The following is an 18,166-nucleotide window of genomic DNA, read 5'->3' on the forward strand; positions in this document are numbered from 1 at the left end:
TTTAGTCGCCAGCTGCTCCAACACATGCCTGCTCACTTTCTCCAATTTCAGTGAGCTTTGGCAAGCGTTTGCAGGTCGGCAAATATTTCAGGATAGCTCGTAGAGCTTGGTCTGCTCAGAATTTTGATTTGGGCTCATTTCGGCCTCCATTTCCACTACAGGCAGTACTGCACATGCTATTTCGTCATTTTGTGCAGAATTTCTGTCAGTGCCATTTTCTGCATAATAGGTGCCTTATAGTCTTCTACGGTTTGTGCTATATAGCACGTGTTGTTCCTGCTCCATTTCTCCTATTTTTGGGCAGTTTTTACATCAGGTGCAACATTTACCATGGCTGACAACAACAACACAGATAGGTTCAAGATGTTTGTTGCTGATGAGGACAGGTTGGATGGGGACAACTACCCTATGTGGGCTTATATGATGCAACATGTTCTTGTGTCAAAAGGCGTTTGGAACATTGTGCAGGGCATTGATGTACGTCCCGGTTCTGAGGATGTAGGCGATGTTGAGGATGTTGCAGGTCTTGCTGCAAGGATTGCAGCTGTTAGAGTTGTTTTGCCTACGGCAGAACAAGCTCGTTGGGATGTTAAGGATGCGCAGGCTCATGCATTGATTGCGTTGTCTGTGAAGCGCACCATTGTTCCTCACATCTGTTCAGCAAAATCTGCAAAACATGCTTGGGATATTCTAGCAGGTCTTTATGCAAGCCGCAATGAGGTTAAAATTGCTTTGCTGCGTAAAGAGCTGGAGTCGAAGATTATGCATGAGGAAGATGACATGGACACTTTCCTTGCTAGTGTCAAGGATATCAATGAGAAACTCATTTCTACAGGTGAAGTCATTTCAGACAGTTCCCTAGTGCAAACTGTTCTTGATGCCTTACCAGATTCTTACCAGACTTTTGCTAGTACTTGGAGACTTATGACCCAAGGAAATCCTGAAGTTGTCAAGTTTGATGCATTATGCACATTGCACTTGCAAGAGTCACTTTCCAGAAAAAACAAGACTAAACAGCGTGCAGTTGAACAGGCTTTTATTTGCTTCTCAAAGAAAGGGTGGTAACAGCAATGCAGCCACTTCTTATGGTTCTGCTGCGAGTGGCAAAACTTATGTTCCTAATGCTACTGCTGGCAGCACTTCCTCTGGCACATTAGGAGAAATATGAACCTTGCATGGGCCTTGTAAGGAATCCTAATTTTTAGGGATTAAGGCTAATGTTGTGTGGGGTTTAGGGGGCAAGGGCATTGAAGAAGGTATTTTTGAGTAGGCTTTTCTAGCCTTTTTTTTAGACAAATGTAGGATGTGGACCTAAAGGGTTGCTTTCTCTCTCTAGCATTTTTTAAAGTGAAGGAAGCATAGGGGTGTGTCCACATCAGCAATTCCGTGGGTCCAAAAGAGTCAAAATTTGACTTTTTTAAAAAAAATTCATTTTTATTTGTTTTTTACTTAAAACTCCCTCCCAACATATATACATATCCAAAAATCATTTTTTGACCCATTTTTAACCCACAAGCTTAGAAAGTCCATTTTTTCAAAAATCTTTTCCCCCAAAAAGTAATAAACATTTTGTTCTCTCCTCCTCCTCCCTCCTCCCTCCTCTCTCCCTCTCCCTCTGCTCTCCCTCTCTGCCCCTACCTTCCTCCTCCTCCCCAATCTCTCCCTCCCCTCCCTCCCTCCTTCTCTCCTCCCATCCTGCTCGGCCTCTCTACCCTTCCCCCTCTATCTTTTCATCATTTGCTTCCTCACGCAACAGCTTCCATGGTGCTCACGGACATCACAAATGGTTTGCTTCCACCACCACGTACTCCGCACACCAAAAGCATACATATTCGCTTACCCACGGCATTTGCACCGAAGACCACTAGTGAAGGTGATCAAAGGTCATCACAGGAACGTCGCACCGCTTGTGAGACCAATGTTGACATTTGGGTGGATGGCCATTTGTACCCTTACGATCCTATAAGCCGTTTCCATCCACCGTTTAATAGCCTTTCCACATTTCTTCAATTTCTTGGGAGGGGAGAAGCAGGCTTGTTAAGCTATTGCAAGCGGCTGTGTATGGGTGCAGGTGCTTCTTTGCATATGTGGATGCACGAATTGTTAGGAAATAAGACGTAGCTAAATAGATAATTGAGTAGATTACTTAATGGAGAGAGACAAATTTATATACACGAGATTATAGTGTAGAGAGAGGGAGAGAGAGAGTACACACGATATACGTGGTTCACCCAATGTGGGCTACGTCCACGGGAAAGCAGCCACTCAATGGCTTTGGTACTTCAAAACAAGAAGTAGTTTACAAAGGGATTATACCCTTAATGGAGCTCCCGCCTTGCTTCACTCTCACCACCTCACACTCACCTTGTTGCATCAACTTCACACTATGAAATGTGTGTAGAAATGGCCTCCTTTTATAGGCCAAAAGGGCTGCCCTCTCTTATGAGAGACAGCCATGTGTAGCCGCCCTTGTGCGAATAAGTCCAAATCGGACCCTCCAATCCGCCCATGTGTGGCCGCCCTTGAGAAGACAAGTCCGCTTTTGAATTCGGCCACCGGCCACCGGCCATTGACTTCCGACCACCGGCCATTGGCCATTGACTACCGGCCACCGGCCAACCGACCGGTTGTTTTCCGACCACTTTCCGACCGCCGTCCGGCCATAATATTCCGGCGAAAAGGAATATTTCGGCGAAAAAAAGTCTCGGGGGCCTCCGCCCCCGAGGCCTTTAAAGTTGCCCCTGATTCTTGTCCGTGAAAATTTTGGTTTCCGGTGAGTGATTTTCCTTCACGCACGATGGCTTCTCCTCATAATGGGGGCCTTACAAATGTGCGCTTTTACCACAGAAAATTACAAGGGTAAATCAGGCTCCATACTTAACAATCTCCCACTTGGAGACTGATCTCCAAACCAAACCTGTGACTGCTTTCCATTCTGGCTTTTTTTTTATCCTTGAATGCCGATTGAAGATGAGCAAAAGCTCAACTTCTCCTTGTTGACCACCTTTGTAAACATGTCTGCAGGATTTTCACTTGTATGCACCTTTCCTAGCTTTAGTTGTCCCTCTTTCAAAAGAGTGCGTATGAAGTGATATCTCACTTCAATGTGCTTTGTCCTTGAATGAAAGGCTGAGTTCTTCGCAAGATGGATAGCGCTTTGGCTATCACTGTACAAGACACAATTGTCTTGTTTGAATCCAAGCTCTTCTAAGAATCTGTGAAGCCACAGAATTTCTTTGCTTGCCTCCGTCATTGCTACATACTCTGCTTCCGTGGTAGAAAGTGAAACCACTTTCTGCAGCTTTGAAGCCCAGCTTACTGCTGTGCCTCCAGCCGTGAACACATAGCCAGTAGTGCTCCTTCGAGTATCTTTGTCAGCTGCCATATCTGCATCAGCATACCCTTCTAGAAAAATATCAGTTCCTCCAAAATACAAAGCATTTGTTGTTGTCCCTTTTAGATACCTAAGTATCCACTTCACAGCTTGCCAATGCTCTTTACCTGGGTTGTCCATGAACCTACTCACAACTCCCACTGCATGTGCAATGTCTGGCCTTGTCCAGACCATAGCATACATTAGAGAACCTACCGCTGCAGCATATGGAACTTTAGACATATAGGCTATCTCCTCTTGTGTCTTTGGACACATATCCTTCGTTAGTTTAAAATGACCAGCCAAAGGTGTAGAAACTGGTTTTGCATTTTGCATTGCAAACCTTTCTAGTACCTTCTTGATGTAATCTTCTTGAGATAGCTTTATTGTCTTCTTCGTCCTGTCCCTTGATATTTTCATACCAAGTATCCTCTTTGCAGCACCTAAATCTTTCATTGAAAAAGATTTGGACAGCTCCTCTTTTAGGTCTTTGATGTCCTGCATGTTAGCACTTGCAATCAACATGTCATCAACATACAACATTAGGATGATGAATTTCCCATCTCCCAAATTCTTCGTGTAGACGCAGTGATCCGAGTTGCATCTTGTGAATCCATGATCCAACATCCATCGATCAAACTTCAAGTACCATTGTCTTGATGCTTGCTTTAAACCATACAAGCTCTTCTTTAATCTGCAAACCATTTTCTCCTTACCTTTTACTTCATACCCCTTTGGTTGAAGCATGTAGATTTCCTCCTCTAAGTCACCGTGAGGGAATGCCGTATTTACATCTGTTAAGGCGGTTACGCCGCTAGCGGAAGCTAAATAGCGAGAACTCAACCAACAACAGAATTTGTCAGACGAGGACGAAGCTTGACCCGCAGGCGCATGGAAACAACTAGGTGGGTGTCAAATCACCTACTCGACCTTCTAATGACAATCACTACTAAGGAAATCAAATCTAAGTTCTAAAACACGCAAGTGACTGAAATCCGTACTACGAACGAATGCTATACGAAACAGGATCCAGAATCATCGAATCGATCTCAAACTCAAGGGGAAGTCTATGCACTAGGTAAGAACAACACCCTAAAGACTTGAACTGCAAAATCAACCTATAACCACTCCGTGCGGTAAACGCGTATGAAGACAGGCCGAAAAATACAGGTGACCGAAACTTGACCCCGATGGTACTAATGTGTAGCTCTACTCGTTGTGGTTCTATAGATATGCTGCACGCTCTATTCCGACACACGAGTTGGAAGAAAACTCACACCGAAGCTCGTAGGAACTTACCACACATAGAAGCCGATAGCGCGCACTCTTGGTATCTGTGCGTAGCTCTCACCGTTGCTAACACAATGGTGGTGTCGCTTCTCCAATGGCGGCCCCGTAGCTCGCGTAGCAAGGAGATAAGACTCTCTCTCTCTCTCTCTCTCTCTCTCTCTCTCTCTCTCTCTCTCTCTCTCTCTCTCTCTCTCTCTCTCTCTCTCTCTGACACAATCACCGCGCTCCAAAACTCACTTTGATTAATAATTGAATCCTCCCTTAGGTTACAAAACTTTGGCCTATATACCTCAGCCTTGGAGGTGAAAACATCTCTAATTATTTACATCAGCAGGTGAAATTACGTCGGGATTACAAGCTGGAAACTCAATTGAGTCCCGTTACTTAATGAATGGCTCAAATCAAAATTAATGTCGGAAAGACATTTATTACAATCAATGGTTACAAAATGATGGGTGTGAACAAAAATGCGGGTGTGATCCTCTGCTGGCTCAACACTCCCCCCCTCCGCGTTCATGTCGTCCCTGACATGACTTTTAGGCTTGATCAATAGAGTCCTGTCGTCTTGAGCATCTGCAAATGTGATTCGTAGCGTAGGTTGCCGATGGTCAAGGTTGGGCCGAATATTTTGCTTTCGTGAGTGAAAAAACCGGTGTAGAAAGCTTCTTCGAATGTTTGCATGTGGAAGCTAGGCAAAAACATAATTCTTTGGTATAAGAGATGTAACACCTTTGGTGATGGCTGCAAAGAAAGATCATACATCATATCTGTCAATGTGTCGGCCGTCGATAGTAGACTCGAGGTCGTGGCTTTATCTGGCGCGAACACTTCAATGCATGCTAGGAGAGTCCTGCAGATTTTCTTTAGCATCTGACACGAAAGGTCAGGAGAGCCAGTAAAGAGTTTGATGGTGCCCGTTAGGGTTTTCACCATGTAGGCTTTACCTATTCTCTCTCCTTCCTTTGGTCCTGGCATCCTGGGATAATTAAGCCAATTTGGCTTCTTTTCTGCAATCCTGCCATGCTCTTTCCAGTTTCTGACTCTCGGCACCGGGCAGAAGGTTGCATCCTCCCGAATCTCCTTTGGAGCCTCTACCAAGTAGATGAGGTAGGCTGGGTATTTGTTCAGCCAACCTTTCCTCCATCTAGGTTGAGAATCTACCATCTTCTTTGATTGTTCATCCTTTGTGATGTCGCCTTCGTAAAGAGCGACATACTGCTCCTCCTCTATTCTCTTTTTCGTCTTTATCACTTCAAATTTCATCAGAGGGAAAGGCAGGCTGGGTTGCATCCACTCTTCGTGGAGCACTTTTGTGTCTAAACCTTGAAGTCTAATGGAGATGAGGAGTCTCCTTTCCCATTCCATTTCCGCCTTGGCACTTTCCTCTGTTGACTTTTCTATTTGGTCCTGGAGCCTTTGTTCTTCTTCTTCAGAGATTCCTGAAGTCGAGGCCACTTCTTGAACTGGGACTGGATCTTCAATTGTGGTTGCCTCTCCAGTTTCTGGTAGCTCTATGGCTGCTCCCCCTGCTTCTTCTTGTGGTGTCTCTGTTTCTCTTCTTTGTTGCTCTTGGAGGTCTTGGAGCTGTTTGCGGAGGGCCTCATTTTCTGTCCTTAGTGTTTCGTTTTCTGATGTGAGCCTCTCCTCTACAGCCAGTGATCCCTCTGCCATGTGCAATCTTTGTACTTGCTCTAACCTCAGCTCTCTTTGCAAACTTCTGATCTGCTCTTCCAGAGCTGGTACGAGGGCTCCCTCTTGTTCTGTTCCTGCTCTGCTAGCTCTAGGGGTGGTCCTGAGTCTCATGATTGTCCTTTCTTGAAGTTCGACTCTTTCCCTTAGCTCAATGAGCTCATCCTTGGCTGCCTCCAGCTCATCTTCTATTCGCTCCTTTGCTTCTTGTGAGCTTGTTACCTCTCTTGAAGCTTCGGCTAGTTGGAGTATCAAGCCGTCCCTCTCGTTTTCTGCGTCGTAGAGTGATGCTTTATGACTTTCAGATTCAGTCATAGCATTCTCTAACTTCTTCTGCAACTCTGCTTCCTTTTGTTTTGTTGTCTCAAGTGCTACTTCCTTTGCTCTGGATCTTTCTTTAATCTTGCTGAGCAATTCATGCACCATGTGCATGTCTTTTTCATCTTCATCTGTCAACTTGACAGCTCTTTCTGCCACCACCTCCAATGGCTTCGGCTCGTCCATTTTTTCTTCTCTCTCCATTGTACCCTTTGTCTTTTCTTTCATCCCTTTCCGATCATCTTGTTTCCGTAGGGATATCCCATAAACTGCCTCCAGGGCCTCTTCTTCACTGTATCCGATCGCTACCAGATCCTCATAATCATCTTTCTTTTGCTGAACTGGATCTATCCTCTTTTCCGTGGTCCCGGCCTCCGGCTTTTCCATAATTTCTGTTTCTATTTCTATTGTGGTTTCCTCCACAATAATTTCCATCTTCTTCGGGCTTGGTACAACAGTAAAAAAGGGCTGATTGTCTTCAGTCACCTTGGCTTTCCCTTTGGTTGCTTGCCTTACTGTCTCTTTAGGTTCAGTAGACTCATCTATTTTTTTCTTCCCCTTGTCGTCCTTTTGCAGCTCAGCTTTTAAAAGCTGTACTTCCTCTTCGGTATAAGGCTCGACAGGTTGTTGTTCCAGTATGGCCTCCGACTCCTCATAAGCTCTAATATATTGATCATATTGATCAACATGTGGCCTGGCTGAGCTGGTTCCGACTTTACTGGGGTCTCGCACCCACATTTCTTCGAAGTCCCCCTTTAGAGCTCTTTCCGCTCTAAACTGCTCTACCAGCCTTTCCATTCTTGCGGCTTTTTGACTTTTGGTTTGTTTGGGATCGGCCTTCTTCTTCGCTTTCTTCTTGAGCGGCTCGTCCACAGCCTCTTCAGGTTCTGAAACTATTTCTAGTTTTCGGCGTGCTCTTGTGGACGCCCTCTTGGACACTTCTTGCTGTTCTTCCTCCTCATCGGCTTCTCTAAGCCACTCATTCTGGGAGGGAATCTGGGGCCCTTGATCCCTAGCTCCAATAGCTTCATAAGCTATTCTTGTTAGGATTTCTCCTCCTCCTATGTACCTTGGCTTCTGGTTGTGCATGGCGATTACTTGCTCGTGGATGTATTGAGCATAATTCACCTCCTTTGGCACGTTGCTCTTCAGTGCCCATGTGATGGTTGTCGCAATGGCATGGGGTGGTGTAGTGTACTTCTGCGGTCTTTTACTGCACACATGGAAAAATTGGTTGTATAATCGGCAAAGGGTTGCCGCTCGTTGATCTGCCATATCTCCGTAGGTTGTATTTTGTTTCTTTGATCCATAGACCTCTATGGCCTCCCTTCTTTCTCTGACAGAACTCCCTTTGTTGTGCAGCTTCAATGCATCTGCAATGAGCTGTGGAGTGATCTGTACTTCAACTGTTTCTCCATCCATGGCTGTCAACGTGGCTTTCCCATCCTTCTGAATGGATGTTGCCAACTCATACACTCTTCTTGTGTCTACACCTGATGGTCTCGAGGTGAAGAACCTGTGTAAGTCAGCCTTTTCCAGGTATCTGCTTATGTTCTCTGATCTGCTATAATCCACTAATTCTCGTGGGATCATAGGTACATCGATCGATTGCCCTTGAGGATCTCTAAAAGTCCCCTGGTAGATCTTTATTCCCTCTTTTTCTAGTACTGCTTCCTCCACCCAAGTCTTGGTTGGCTTGAGGGTTTCTGTTGGAATATCAAAAGGTTCTGCCTCTGCAAGAGCATCCTTGATGGTTGGTCTTTTCCTCTTAGTTGCCGATGACTTCGCGGAATCCATGGATCCTGTAACTCCAATTTCAGAAGTTAGCGTCTTTTTAGTACTGAAAGCCGAAATGAAGCTTTTAACTATTCAAATGACTTGAAAATTGAAACATGAGCTATTCAGGGCCTAAGGATGCAATGTAGGTGAAAAAATATGCAAACTGGGCTCAAAAACATGCTTGAGACATCATACGCGTATGATGTCTTTTGTGTCAAAATGACTTCATATTGGTTGTGCTTGTAGCTGATAGTGTATACATGAGTGTCATATGCTTGGATTTGAGTTTGGATCCCATTTGGTCAAGTTTTGGCCAGTTTAGTCCAGTTCAGGCTCTTGGCAAAATTTTGAAAGGGAAATGGATTTGATGATCCAAATTGGATAAAACTTGGTGGATTACTTTCAAATGGCATGTAGAACACTTCTGTTTGGTGGTTGAAGCCCTGAGGTGCCAAAATCACATAGTGAGACATCATACGCGTATGATGTCTTTTAGTGCATTTTTGGACCAATTTTCTCTATAAGCTTGGATTTGGCTTTAGATAGGCTTATTCAGTGGATTTATGAAGTTTGGGTAGAATTTGGACTAAAAATGGCTCTGGGGACATCATACGCGTATGATGTCTTTTTCATCAATTTTTCATGGGATTGGTTCTGTGGACTCTCCATGTGCTAGTGAAGGACTGTTTATACTCAAATCTTGGTTTGGACTTGAATATGTTGGATTTGGGACAAAAATAGGCTTTGTATGAAGGATTTTCTCTTAATTGGCTAATGGGGTGATCCACTTGACCAAATGGTTCCAAACTTCATATGTAGCATGTATTAGATATATATAATGGATGTATGATGACAAATGAGCATTTTTGGCTCTGTAAGTGCAAATAGACATCATACGCGTATGATGTCTTTTGTGTCAAAATGGTGCTTTTTGGTTCCAGATAGCTTGTAGATGTGTTAATCAACAATCCTACAAAGTTTCAATGAGTTTGGAGTTATTTTGACAAAATTAGGACCAAAAATCAATTTTATGGCCTACTTTGCGTCTTTTTGGTTTTCCTTGGTTTTCTAACTCCAATTCTCATGATACTTGGTTCATAGGATGTGATTAACATGTGGAATGAGGCTATGCACTCAAATGTTGAAATGGATGTGAAAATCATGCTGTGAGACATCATACGCGTATGATGTCTTTTCTTGAAATGTTGGTCTTTTTGTGCAAAGAATGCTTTGTGCTAGTGCCCTAAGCCCTGCTAACTAGTTTTCAACTTAAAAAGTCATCAGTTTAGCTAAAAAGCCCCCTTATAGGCATTTCAGTCTCCGAAGTCGTCTTTTTGCCTTGGAGTTGAATTTCTTCAACTTTTCTTCTTGAGAGTTGCATTTCCAGCTCATTGGATATGTTGTGAAGCCACCTATTCGGTTGAACTTGACTTTGGCTCCCCGTTCTCCATCTTTATCCATTTGGTTGCTCGAAAGCGTCTTTTTCACCATCGGTAAGTGAATCAGCTTTCTTTTGGGTTTTGCTTGCAAACATAAGTCATCCATGTATAGTTGAAACTGCTTGTGAAGTTTCATGTCATTTGGTCGTCAATTTTAGCCGTTATGCCAAAATGACGCTTTGTGTGTCCACAGCCGAATCGGTTGTTCCGACCTACTTTTGGTGATCCAAACCTGGAGATACTCCATGGTTGCATTGCCCTCGATGTTGTTAAGCTTCCTGAGAAGTTTTGTGTCGTTCCGACAACTTTTTTCTGTTTGCCTCTTGCAGGCTCTGTTGACCTAGGGTTTTTCCAATCGTTCTTTCTCGAGCTTTGAGTGCTAGAAACTCATCTTCTATGTTAGGGTAACCCACCTCTAAGTTCTTGCAAAGTTTGGTTAGGCGGTTGTGCCCCTACCTAGCGTTCTTCCCCATTCCCCGTCTGCTCTTGTTTCTTGGTTTTGGTGAGTTTTCGCGACAAAAGTTAACGATAAGCATCAAAAGCTTATGGCAACGAGTCTACCTCTCATGTCTGGTGTCCTCTGAGCTCTCGTAGCAGTCGTAGAAGGCGGTAGAAGGTCGGATGCTCCTGGTGCTCTTTGCTCTCTCCAAGAAGGTAATAGTGGAAATGAGCTTGATAGTGAAGTGAAAAATACTTAACTTCGGGCTTCCCGGATCACTTGTTACCAAATTTGACATGTGCTCCTATCTCGTCGTGAAATGCACTTTAGGATTTGAAATTTCTCAATTTGGACTCCGTTTGACCTGTTTCTGAGAAATCTGTCCACTTTGCCAAAATTCTGTCATTTCGGGCTTTCCGCAACTTTTTCAGAATTGTACCCAATTTTTATCCTGGGTTGCCCTTGTCATTAGGATCATCACCGTCTATTCTTTTCTTTTTTCCGATCTCATTTCACCTGCTTTTTTATTTTTCTTTTACTTTTATTAAGAAAATCAAAAAAAAATAAAGGAAAATAGCAAATTGAAGCCAAAAAATTCCAAACATACATGATAAATAGCTGGTAACCCTGTGTATATGAATATACACTTCTTTGTGATTTCTGGACTTGGATTACCACTTTTTTCCACTTTTTAGCTCCAAAAACACTCTTATTTAGTGATATTTACACATCTAGAGACCCAAATTCATCATTTGATCTCTTCTTGTTGCAAAACAAGGTATATAAGGGCATAAATATTATCAATATCCGCAATCAAACATAAAAAATTGCAAAATCATGTAAGACACTGCCCTTGTAATATAATTTTTGTTTTTCTTTGTTTTTTCCGCTTGTAGCTGCTTTGTAGCTCCTGTATACCTCCCCCCCTCCTAGTCTGAGTCCTCCCGGACGACTATGAAGTGTCTGTGGGTGAAGCATTGTAGTTGTTTTGGTCATAAGTTCCCAATGCAATTGTAGAGCGATGATACAACAGTCTTTCCAATAAAGCTGCTCTTTGTTTGATTGAAGGATTGGTGGTCGGGTTTTGGGTTGGTTTTGGCACTTCGGTAGTAAATCAGTAGATGGATTCTTCGTTACCTTGTTGTCTTTTTTTACAATCCAAATCTGCTTCCGCTTTGCTTGTGCTTGCCACAAACTCTTTGCGACCCAAACCTGCTTTGTTCTTTGTGTTGATTTCCTCGCCTTGAAATACCTAGGAGTTTCCGTTGATTGTATTGAAGGGAGTTCCTGTTTACAAATCTTTGGGATCCAAATTTGCTTGCTGTAGCTTTGTGCCGTCATGAACTTCTTTGGAATCCAGATCTGTTTCACTGTCCTTGATTGTCGGGGATCACTATGTTGTCTGGTATTGAAGACTCTGTTTTCCACCTTTTTGTTCTCTGGCACAGCCTGTTTTGGTCTCCATACCAACTTTGACTCCGTTGTTTTCCAAGGTTGAGCTGTTATATTATTGCTTGTCTTCCTTATCCACTGTTGAGAATTCCTCGTCGAAGAGTAGTCCGGTTGTATAGAAACTTTTGGTTGCCATTGCTTCTTCTTTTTCTCTGTTTGTTGTTTGACCTTGTCCGTGGATTCTTCCTTTGGAGTTGGCTCTTCTCCTTTGGTGAACTTAACTGATTGACTTTCACCTTCGTATTTGATCAGCACTGTATTAGAACTCCAGTCAATCATTGCATTGTATTGCTTCTGCCATGGTTGTCCTAGCAATAATGGATGTTGTGTAGCTTGGTCTTCAACCACGTAAAACATATGAGGATACACATATTGGTTAATCTGTATATGTAAAACTGTGCATCCAACAGTTTTGATTGCATTCTCAGAGTAACTTTTTAACTCTTGCTTGGCAGTTTGTAGTTTAGTGTCATTTGTCAATTGTCTATACAAACTGAGTGAAAGTAGGTTAGCTTGAGCTCCTGAATCCAATAGTGCTCTGACTTTGATTTGGTTGGTTCCTACTTTGCATTCAATGATGGGTTCTTCTTTGTCATTATCCATTTCTGTTATACTAACTGCGTTTATTCGCATTGCTCCTTCATTGCGCTGTTTCTGACGCAGTAGTCTTCTTTTCTCCATTCTTTCCTTCGCCTCGGCTTGCGCTTCCTCCACAATCTTTTTCTTTTTCTGGACACGCAGCTTTTCTTGATGTATTTTGAGAAGCATGTCTTGTGTTAGCGGCAACAGATACTTTTTCACTCTGCATCCACTAATCCAATTGGGCATTTCTTCTCCGTCTAATGTAGCAAGCTTGACGGCTCCACTTGGTGATAGATCTTTAATCACCAGAGGTCCCATCCCTCGCTTTTTAAGCTTCTTAGCATGCTGTTTCAGAGTGTAAACTAGGACATAGTCCCCAACTTTAAACTCTTTAGTCCGCACATGCTTATCAAAAAATTCCTTTTGTCGCCTTTTTTGAGCGTAGATAGAAGCTACTGCTTTTAGGCGAAGCTCATCTAGCTTTTCCAGGTCATCTATTCTATCAGAGAGCTCGTGCCCTGTCCACTCTAGATCCTTAGCCACCCTTAAGGTTGAAATCAAGAATTCTATTGGTAAGATAGCATTTAGCCCAAAAACCATGTTATATGGGGTCGTTCCTATGATGTTTTATACGCACCCTATATGCCCATAATGTTGAATGCAACTTTTGGTCCCAGTCAGTTCTCGACTCAGATACAATCTTCGTGAGGACCGTGCATATGGTTTTGTTTGTTGCTTCAGCTTGTCCGTTTGCTTGTGGATGATACGGGGCTGATTTCCTATGGATTACCATGAATTCATCTAGAAGGATCTCTATCACTTCATTTATGAAATGTGTGCCTCGATCACTCACAATTTCTATTGGCAATCCATATCGTACAAAGACGTATTCATACAGAAATTGTGCCGTGGTCCTGGCATCTGCTTTTTGAGTTGCCTTTGCTTCGACCCACTTTGTTAGATAGTCTGTAGCCACAATGATGTATTGTGCATGAGTCTTATATGCAGGAGGTGAAATGGGTCCGACATAATCAATCCCCCATTTTGCAAAAGCTCTTGCCCCCATCATTGGTCTAAGCGGCATATCATCTCTTTTAAGTGGTACTTTGGTCCGCTGACAGTCATCACACCGTTTAACGTATTCCTCAGCGTCCATATGTAATGTTGGCCACCATATTCCTGCGGCTAAGACAAGTTTTGTTGTCTTATCACCTGAGAAATGGCCTCCACCTACTCCTCCATGAGCTTGCTCCAGGATTATCACATACTCAGACTCTGATGCGCAAATCCTAAGCTGGTTGTCTTTACCTCTCTTATAGAGTTGATCTCCTATTAAAGCGTAATCTCTAGCTTCTGTCTCTACAGATTTCTGACGAGCTTTTGACGTTCCTTCTGGGAAAGTTCTATTTGTGAGATATTCAACAATATACTGACTCCATTCTGGAGCGATCATTATCTGATATAATGTCGAATACTCGGCTGGCGGTTTTGATGAACATACAATACATACAGTGACATATTCATGTACGCTTTCTTTCATTCCTGGCCAATAGACTCCCAATTGTAACAAATTCCTATATGTGTTCCTTCTTGAACAATGAAATGCACATTCCTGAACATGTGCTTCGCACAGATATATATTATATTCCTCAGGATTGATGCATAGTCGTAAAACATGATCATTTCCCAATTGATACAACCTTCCTGCAATCAATTGAAGATTCTTGGATTGCTGAATAGCAATATGTTTCAGGTTGTATTCTCTTCTATCGAACTCTCCTCCATAGGTTAATAGGTCAACGACATTTTGAGACCACTTAGGTATCATTTCTATGTTGAACAAGTACGCGTCTGGCATGTCGTCATCTACTCCTATAGGGTCTTCTCCATTCGTCAATCGCGAAAGATGATCAGCTCTAAGATGTGTTTTTCCTTTCTTTACTACTACCGTGAAGTCGAATTCCAGTAAGATAATGAACCATCTCACTATTCTCCCGGTATTGCATGGTTTATTCACTAGGTAGAGCAAGGCTTGGTGATCCGTAAAAAACACAAACTTGTTGGCTAGAAGATAATGCCGAAATTTCTTCACAGCATATATCATTCCTAATCCCTCTCGCTCTGTTGTGGTGTAATTCTTCTCTGCATGGTTGAGCTGTCGACTGGCGTAACAGATAGGAAAATCCATGTTTCCTTCTTCTGGCTGAGCCAGAATGCATCCTATTGCATATGCCGAAGCATCTATGTGCACATGGAATATCTTCTCCCAATCTGGTGATTTCAAGACTGGAGCAGTAATGAGTGCCTCTTTCAATTTCTTGAATGATTCCTCACACTCCTCTGTCCATTCAAAGTTCACTATTAGCCTGTAAAGTGGTTGGCCTATTATAGCGTACATGTAAATGAATCGTCTATAATATCCACAATGTCCCATAAAGCTCTGTACTTGTTTCGCATTGGTTGGTCTAGGCATATCCACTATAACTTTTATCTTCTCTAAATCCGTGGATATTCCGTTTTGTGAGACAATATGTCCCAGAATTCTGCCCTGTCGGACCATAAACACACATTTCTCAGGATTGAGACAAATGCGATATGTCCTACATTTCTCAAATACTTTTCTTAGGTGTTCTAGATGCTCATCTCTCAGTAGAGAATGTACACATAAGTCATCCATGTATATTTCGAGAAACAGCCTTAAGTATTCTTTGAAAGCATGCGTCATCAGCCTCTGGAAGGTTGCGGGAGCATTGGTTAGACCAAAAGGCATAACCCGATAAGCATAAATTCCCCACTCCGTTGCAAAAGCTGTTTTATGTTGATCTTCCAGTGCTATGGCTAGCTGGTTATATCCTGAAAAACCATCAAGAAAGGAGTATGCTGTTTTCCCTGATACACGCTCTAGAACATGATCAGTTATCGGCAGGGGATAATTGTCCCTGATTGTTGCAGCATTCACTTTCTTTAGTTGACACACACTCGGAGTTTTCCGTTCTTCTTAGGTACTACCACAATCGGAGATACCCAATCAGTGTGTTCAATCTCGTATATGAATTCAGCTTCCATTAGCTTATCTATCTCTTCTTTGATTCGCTTAGCAAACGTATCATTATATGTGTATGGTCTCTGTCTGCTAGGCTTTGCGTCTTGTTTCAGTGGGATTGTGTGTTGGCATATCGATGGGTCAACTCCCTTTAAGTCCTTATAAGACCATGCAAACACATCCCTATACTCTCTGAGAAGACTCAAAAGTCTCTCTTCCTCGCTTGGAGACAAATCTGTGGCTATGTACACCGGTCTAGGCGTCTCACCTGGAGCTGCTAAATCAACTTTTTTTGCATCCTCCGGTCCGTCATAAGATTCGTTCTCCTTCCTCTCTCGAATAGGTGGGGTTAATATCACCTTCCTATCCTCTATTGTGAATTTCCTATAGTGAGAGGGAACATCCATGTTTTCCTTGATTTTGGCGTTTTTGTCCTCTCCACTCTCAATTTCTGTCGTCCAAACTTCTTTCAGAGTTTTCTTGAGCTCTCTGTACTTGTTTCTACGTTCTAACTTGGACTCCGTGTATTCTCTGTTGCGCTTGTTCTTTTCTGATTTTTCTGTTTCAGTTTTCGTTCCATTATTTTGAACTTGATTTCTTGAGCCTCTTTTGTCTTTTCGTAAGCTCTTTTGATCTCTGCCTCTCATTCTTTCAGAAATCTTATCCTTAACACAATCTTCAGCCTTTACTAGCATTAGGAATTGATTTTTTCCTCTTATTCTAGGCATCGGATTGGTTCTAACCCCTTTTGTTTTTTTCTTTGCTCTATAGTGTTTCTGGCGTTGTTTAGTTTGGTTCGGAAAATCATAAAATCGGACATCCGTTATAGTTTCTTCGTTTCCGCTTGAATTGTCCGTTGACTCGTTGTCTGCTTCATTTCCCCACTCTGGATGATTGGGAATGTCGTGAAACACCTCTTCTTCATCTTCTTTTTCCAGTGTATCGTTTTTTCAGTTTCTTTTTGAGTACAGTTCTCAACATGAAATACGGAACCACGTCGTACCCGTCCTTGTCGCAAAATTTCGTTGTGGGACCATCCGGAATTGCACAAACATCTAGGGTTGCTAGAATGTGTGTCCATTCTAATGGTTCAAACGTGTCCTCTGGAAAGGGTTCTCCTACATAAGTTTCGTCTTCGATAGCCCTTTCTAAAACACATTCTTCTCGTTTCAGACTTCCACATTTCGAAGCTCCACACATCCATAACTCCTTGGGTTTACCTAACCAAGCTGGAAATTCGGATCCCGCCAAAGTAGCTGAATCAAACTCCTCTACCGGTGTTCGGTTCACATCTTTGTAGCTATGGTCTTTCAGGTTCACACGTGTAGTGGTTTCCATATTTCTCAAGTATATGTGATCGTAGCCCCAATCTTGGACCATTTTCAACTGTCTCATGAATGGTCTTCCCAGTATGATATCATAGTTATTCTCCTTGCCAAAATCGACAATAGCAAAAGTATGTTCGTATTCAATGCCGCAAGAAGTCACTACAACTTTCTCTAATAACCCCATAGGTTTCTCCATGTGTCCATCTGCTAATTGGAGTTTCAACCTAGTCTTCCTTATTGCTGGTTTCCCCCATTTTTTCCAGATTTCTTTTGTAGCAATGGCTACCCCAGCTCCGCTGTCTAGTATTGCCATCGTGTTCACTCCTTGGAATTCAACTGGTAAGGTTGTATTCCCCTCTTCACCTTCGCAATACTCTCCGACCTTGTTTAAGGGTACAGGCTTAGCGTTCTTTTGTGGCTTGCTCAGCTCCTCAATGCTCTCTTGCAGTCTCGATGTTGGGTCTTTTATCCCGAATTTCTCCAAGCATTTTCCTACAGTGGTCCACATATGTGGTCTTAGCCTCAAAAGCTCAGCTAGAGTGATAGTGCATGTCACTGGTGTTGACAAAATCTCTATCAATCCTTGCGAGTCCATGACTTTTTCTGATGAGATTTTTCGTGAGGGAAGTGCTCTAATCTCGGATTTTGCTTCATACTCTCCTAAGTATGAAGGTAAGGTTTTCAGTGAATGAGGTTTGCTCTCCATTGTTCTAACAGAGCCCCCATCTCCCCAGTAAGATTGCAGATCCAAGTCCACTTGAGATCCTGCCTCAAATTCCACTATGGGAGGATTCCTGATGTCCTTTTCCCAATTTGTCTGATTAGCTTGGCAACTTAGCTCGTTTGCAAAGTTTGCCTCTCTCACTTGTTTCCAAAATTCATTGTAATCCTCATCTTTTCCGTAAATCCTCTGTATGACTGGATGAAAACTCTCTATCTCCTGATCGGTTGTGTTCAATACTATGCGGTCATCCTTTTGTGTATTTTCAGGCTTTTGTGCACTGGGAGTCTTTTCAGCTACCCGTGAAACGATAGTCTCTTGCTGAATTGGGTTTTCCTTTCCACAATTCATTGTTTCTTTTGGTGGTTCTAATAAGGCTTGTGCAGTCTCGATCATTCTCTGGCACATTTCAAGTCTCTGCTTTTCCAATTCCGCGTTTGGGTATGTCATCCACCTCTGTTCTTGTGTTTGGTTGTTCTTTAACCTAGCTTCGTAAGCTCTCATCAGTGCGTCCAATGGTTCGTGTACTTTGTCGACTAGCACTGATCCCCCTGAGCTTAAGCTCGTTGTTTCTTTGATACTCTTTTGTTTCGTTCTTTCCGGGCTCATCTCTCGTTTCCCGTTTTGACTCTCAAGTTTTTCTAATCTAGCTTTAGTTTGCTTTAGTTCCTCAGCTAGAATAGCGTCTTCACGTTCTTTTCTCAACTTCATGC

This window comes from Adiantum capillus-veneris, chromosome 7 (assembly GCF_014529385.1).
Source record: "Adiantum capillus-veneris isolate H3 chromosome 7, ASM1452938v2, whole genome shotgun sequence".
Taxonomy (NCBI): domain Eukaryota; kingdom Viridiplantae; phylum Streptophyta; class Polypodiopsida; order Polypodiales; family Pteridaceae; genus Adiantum; species Adiantum capillus-veneris.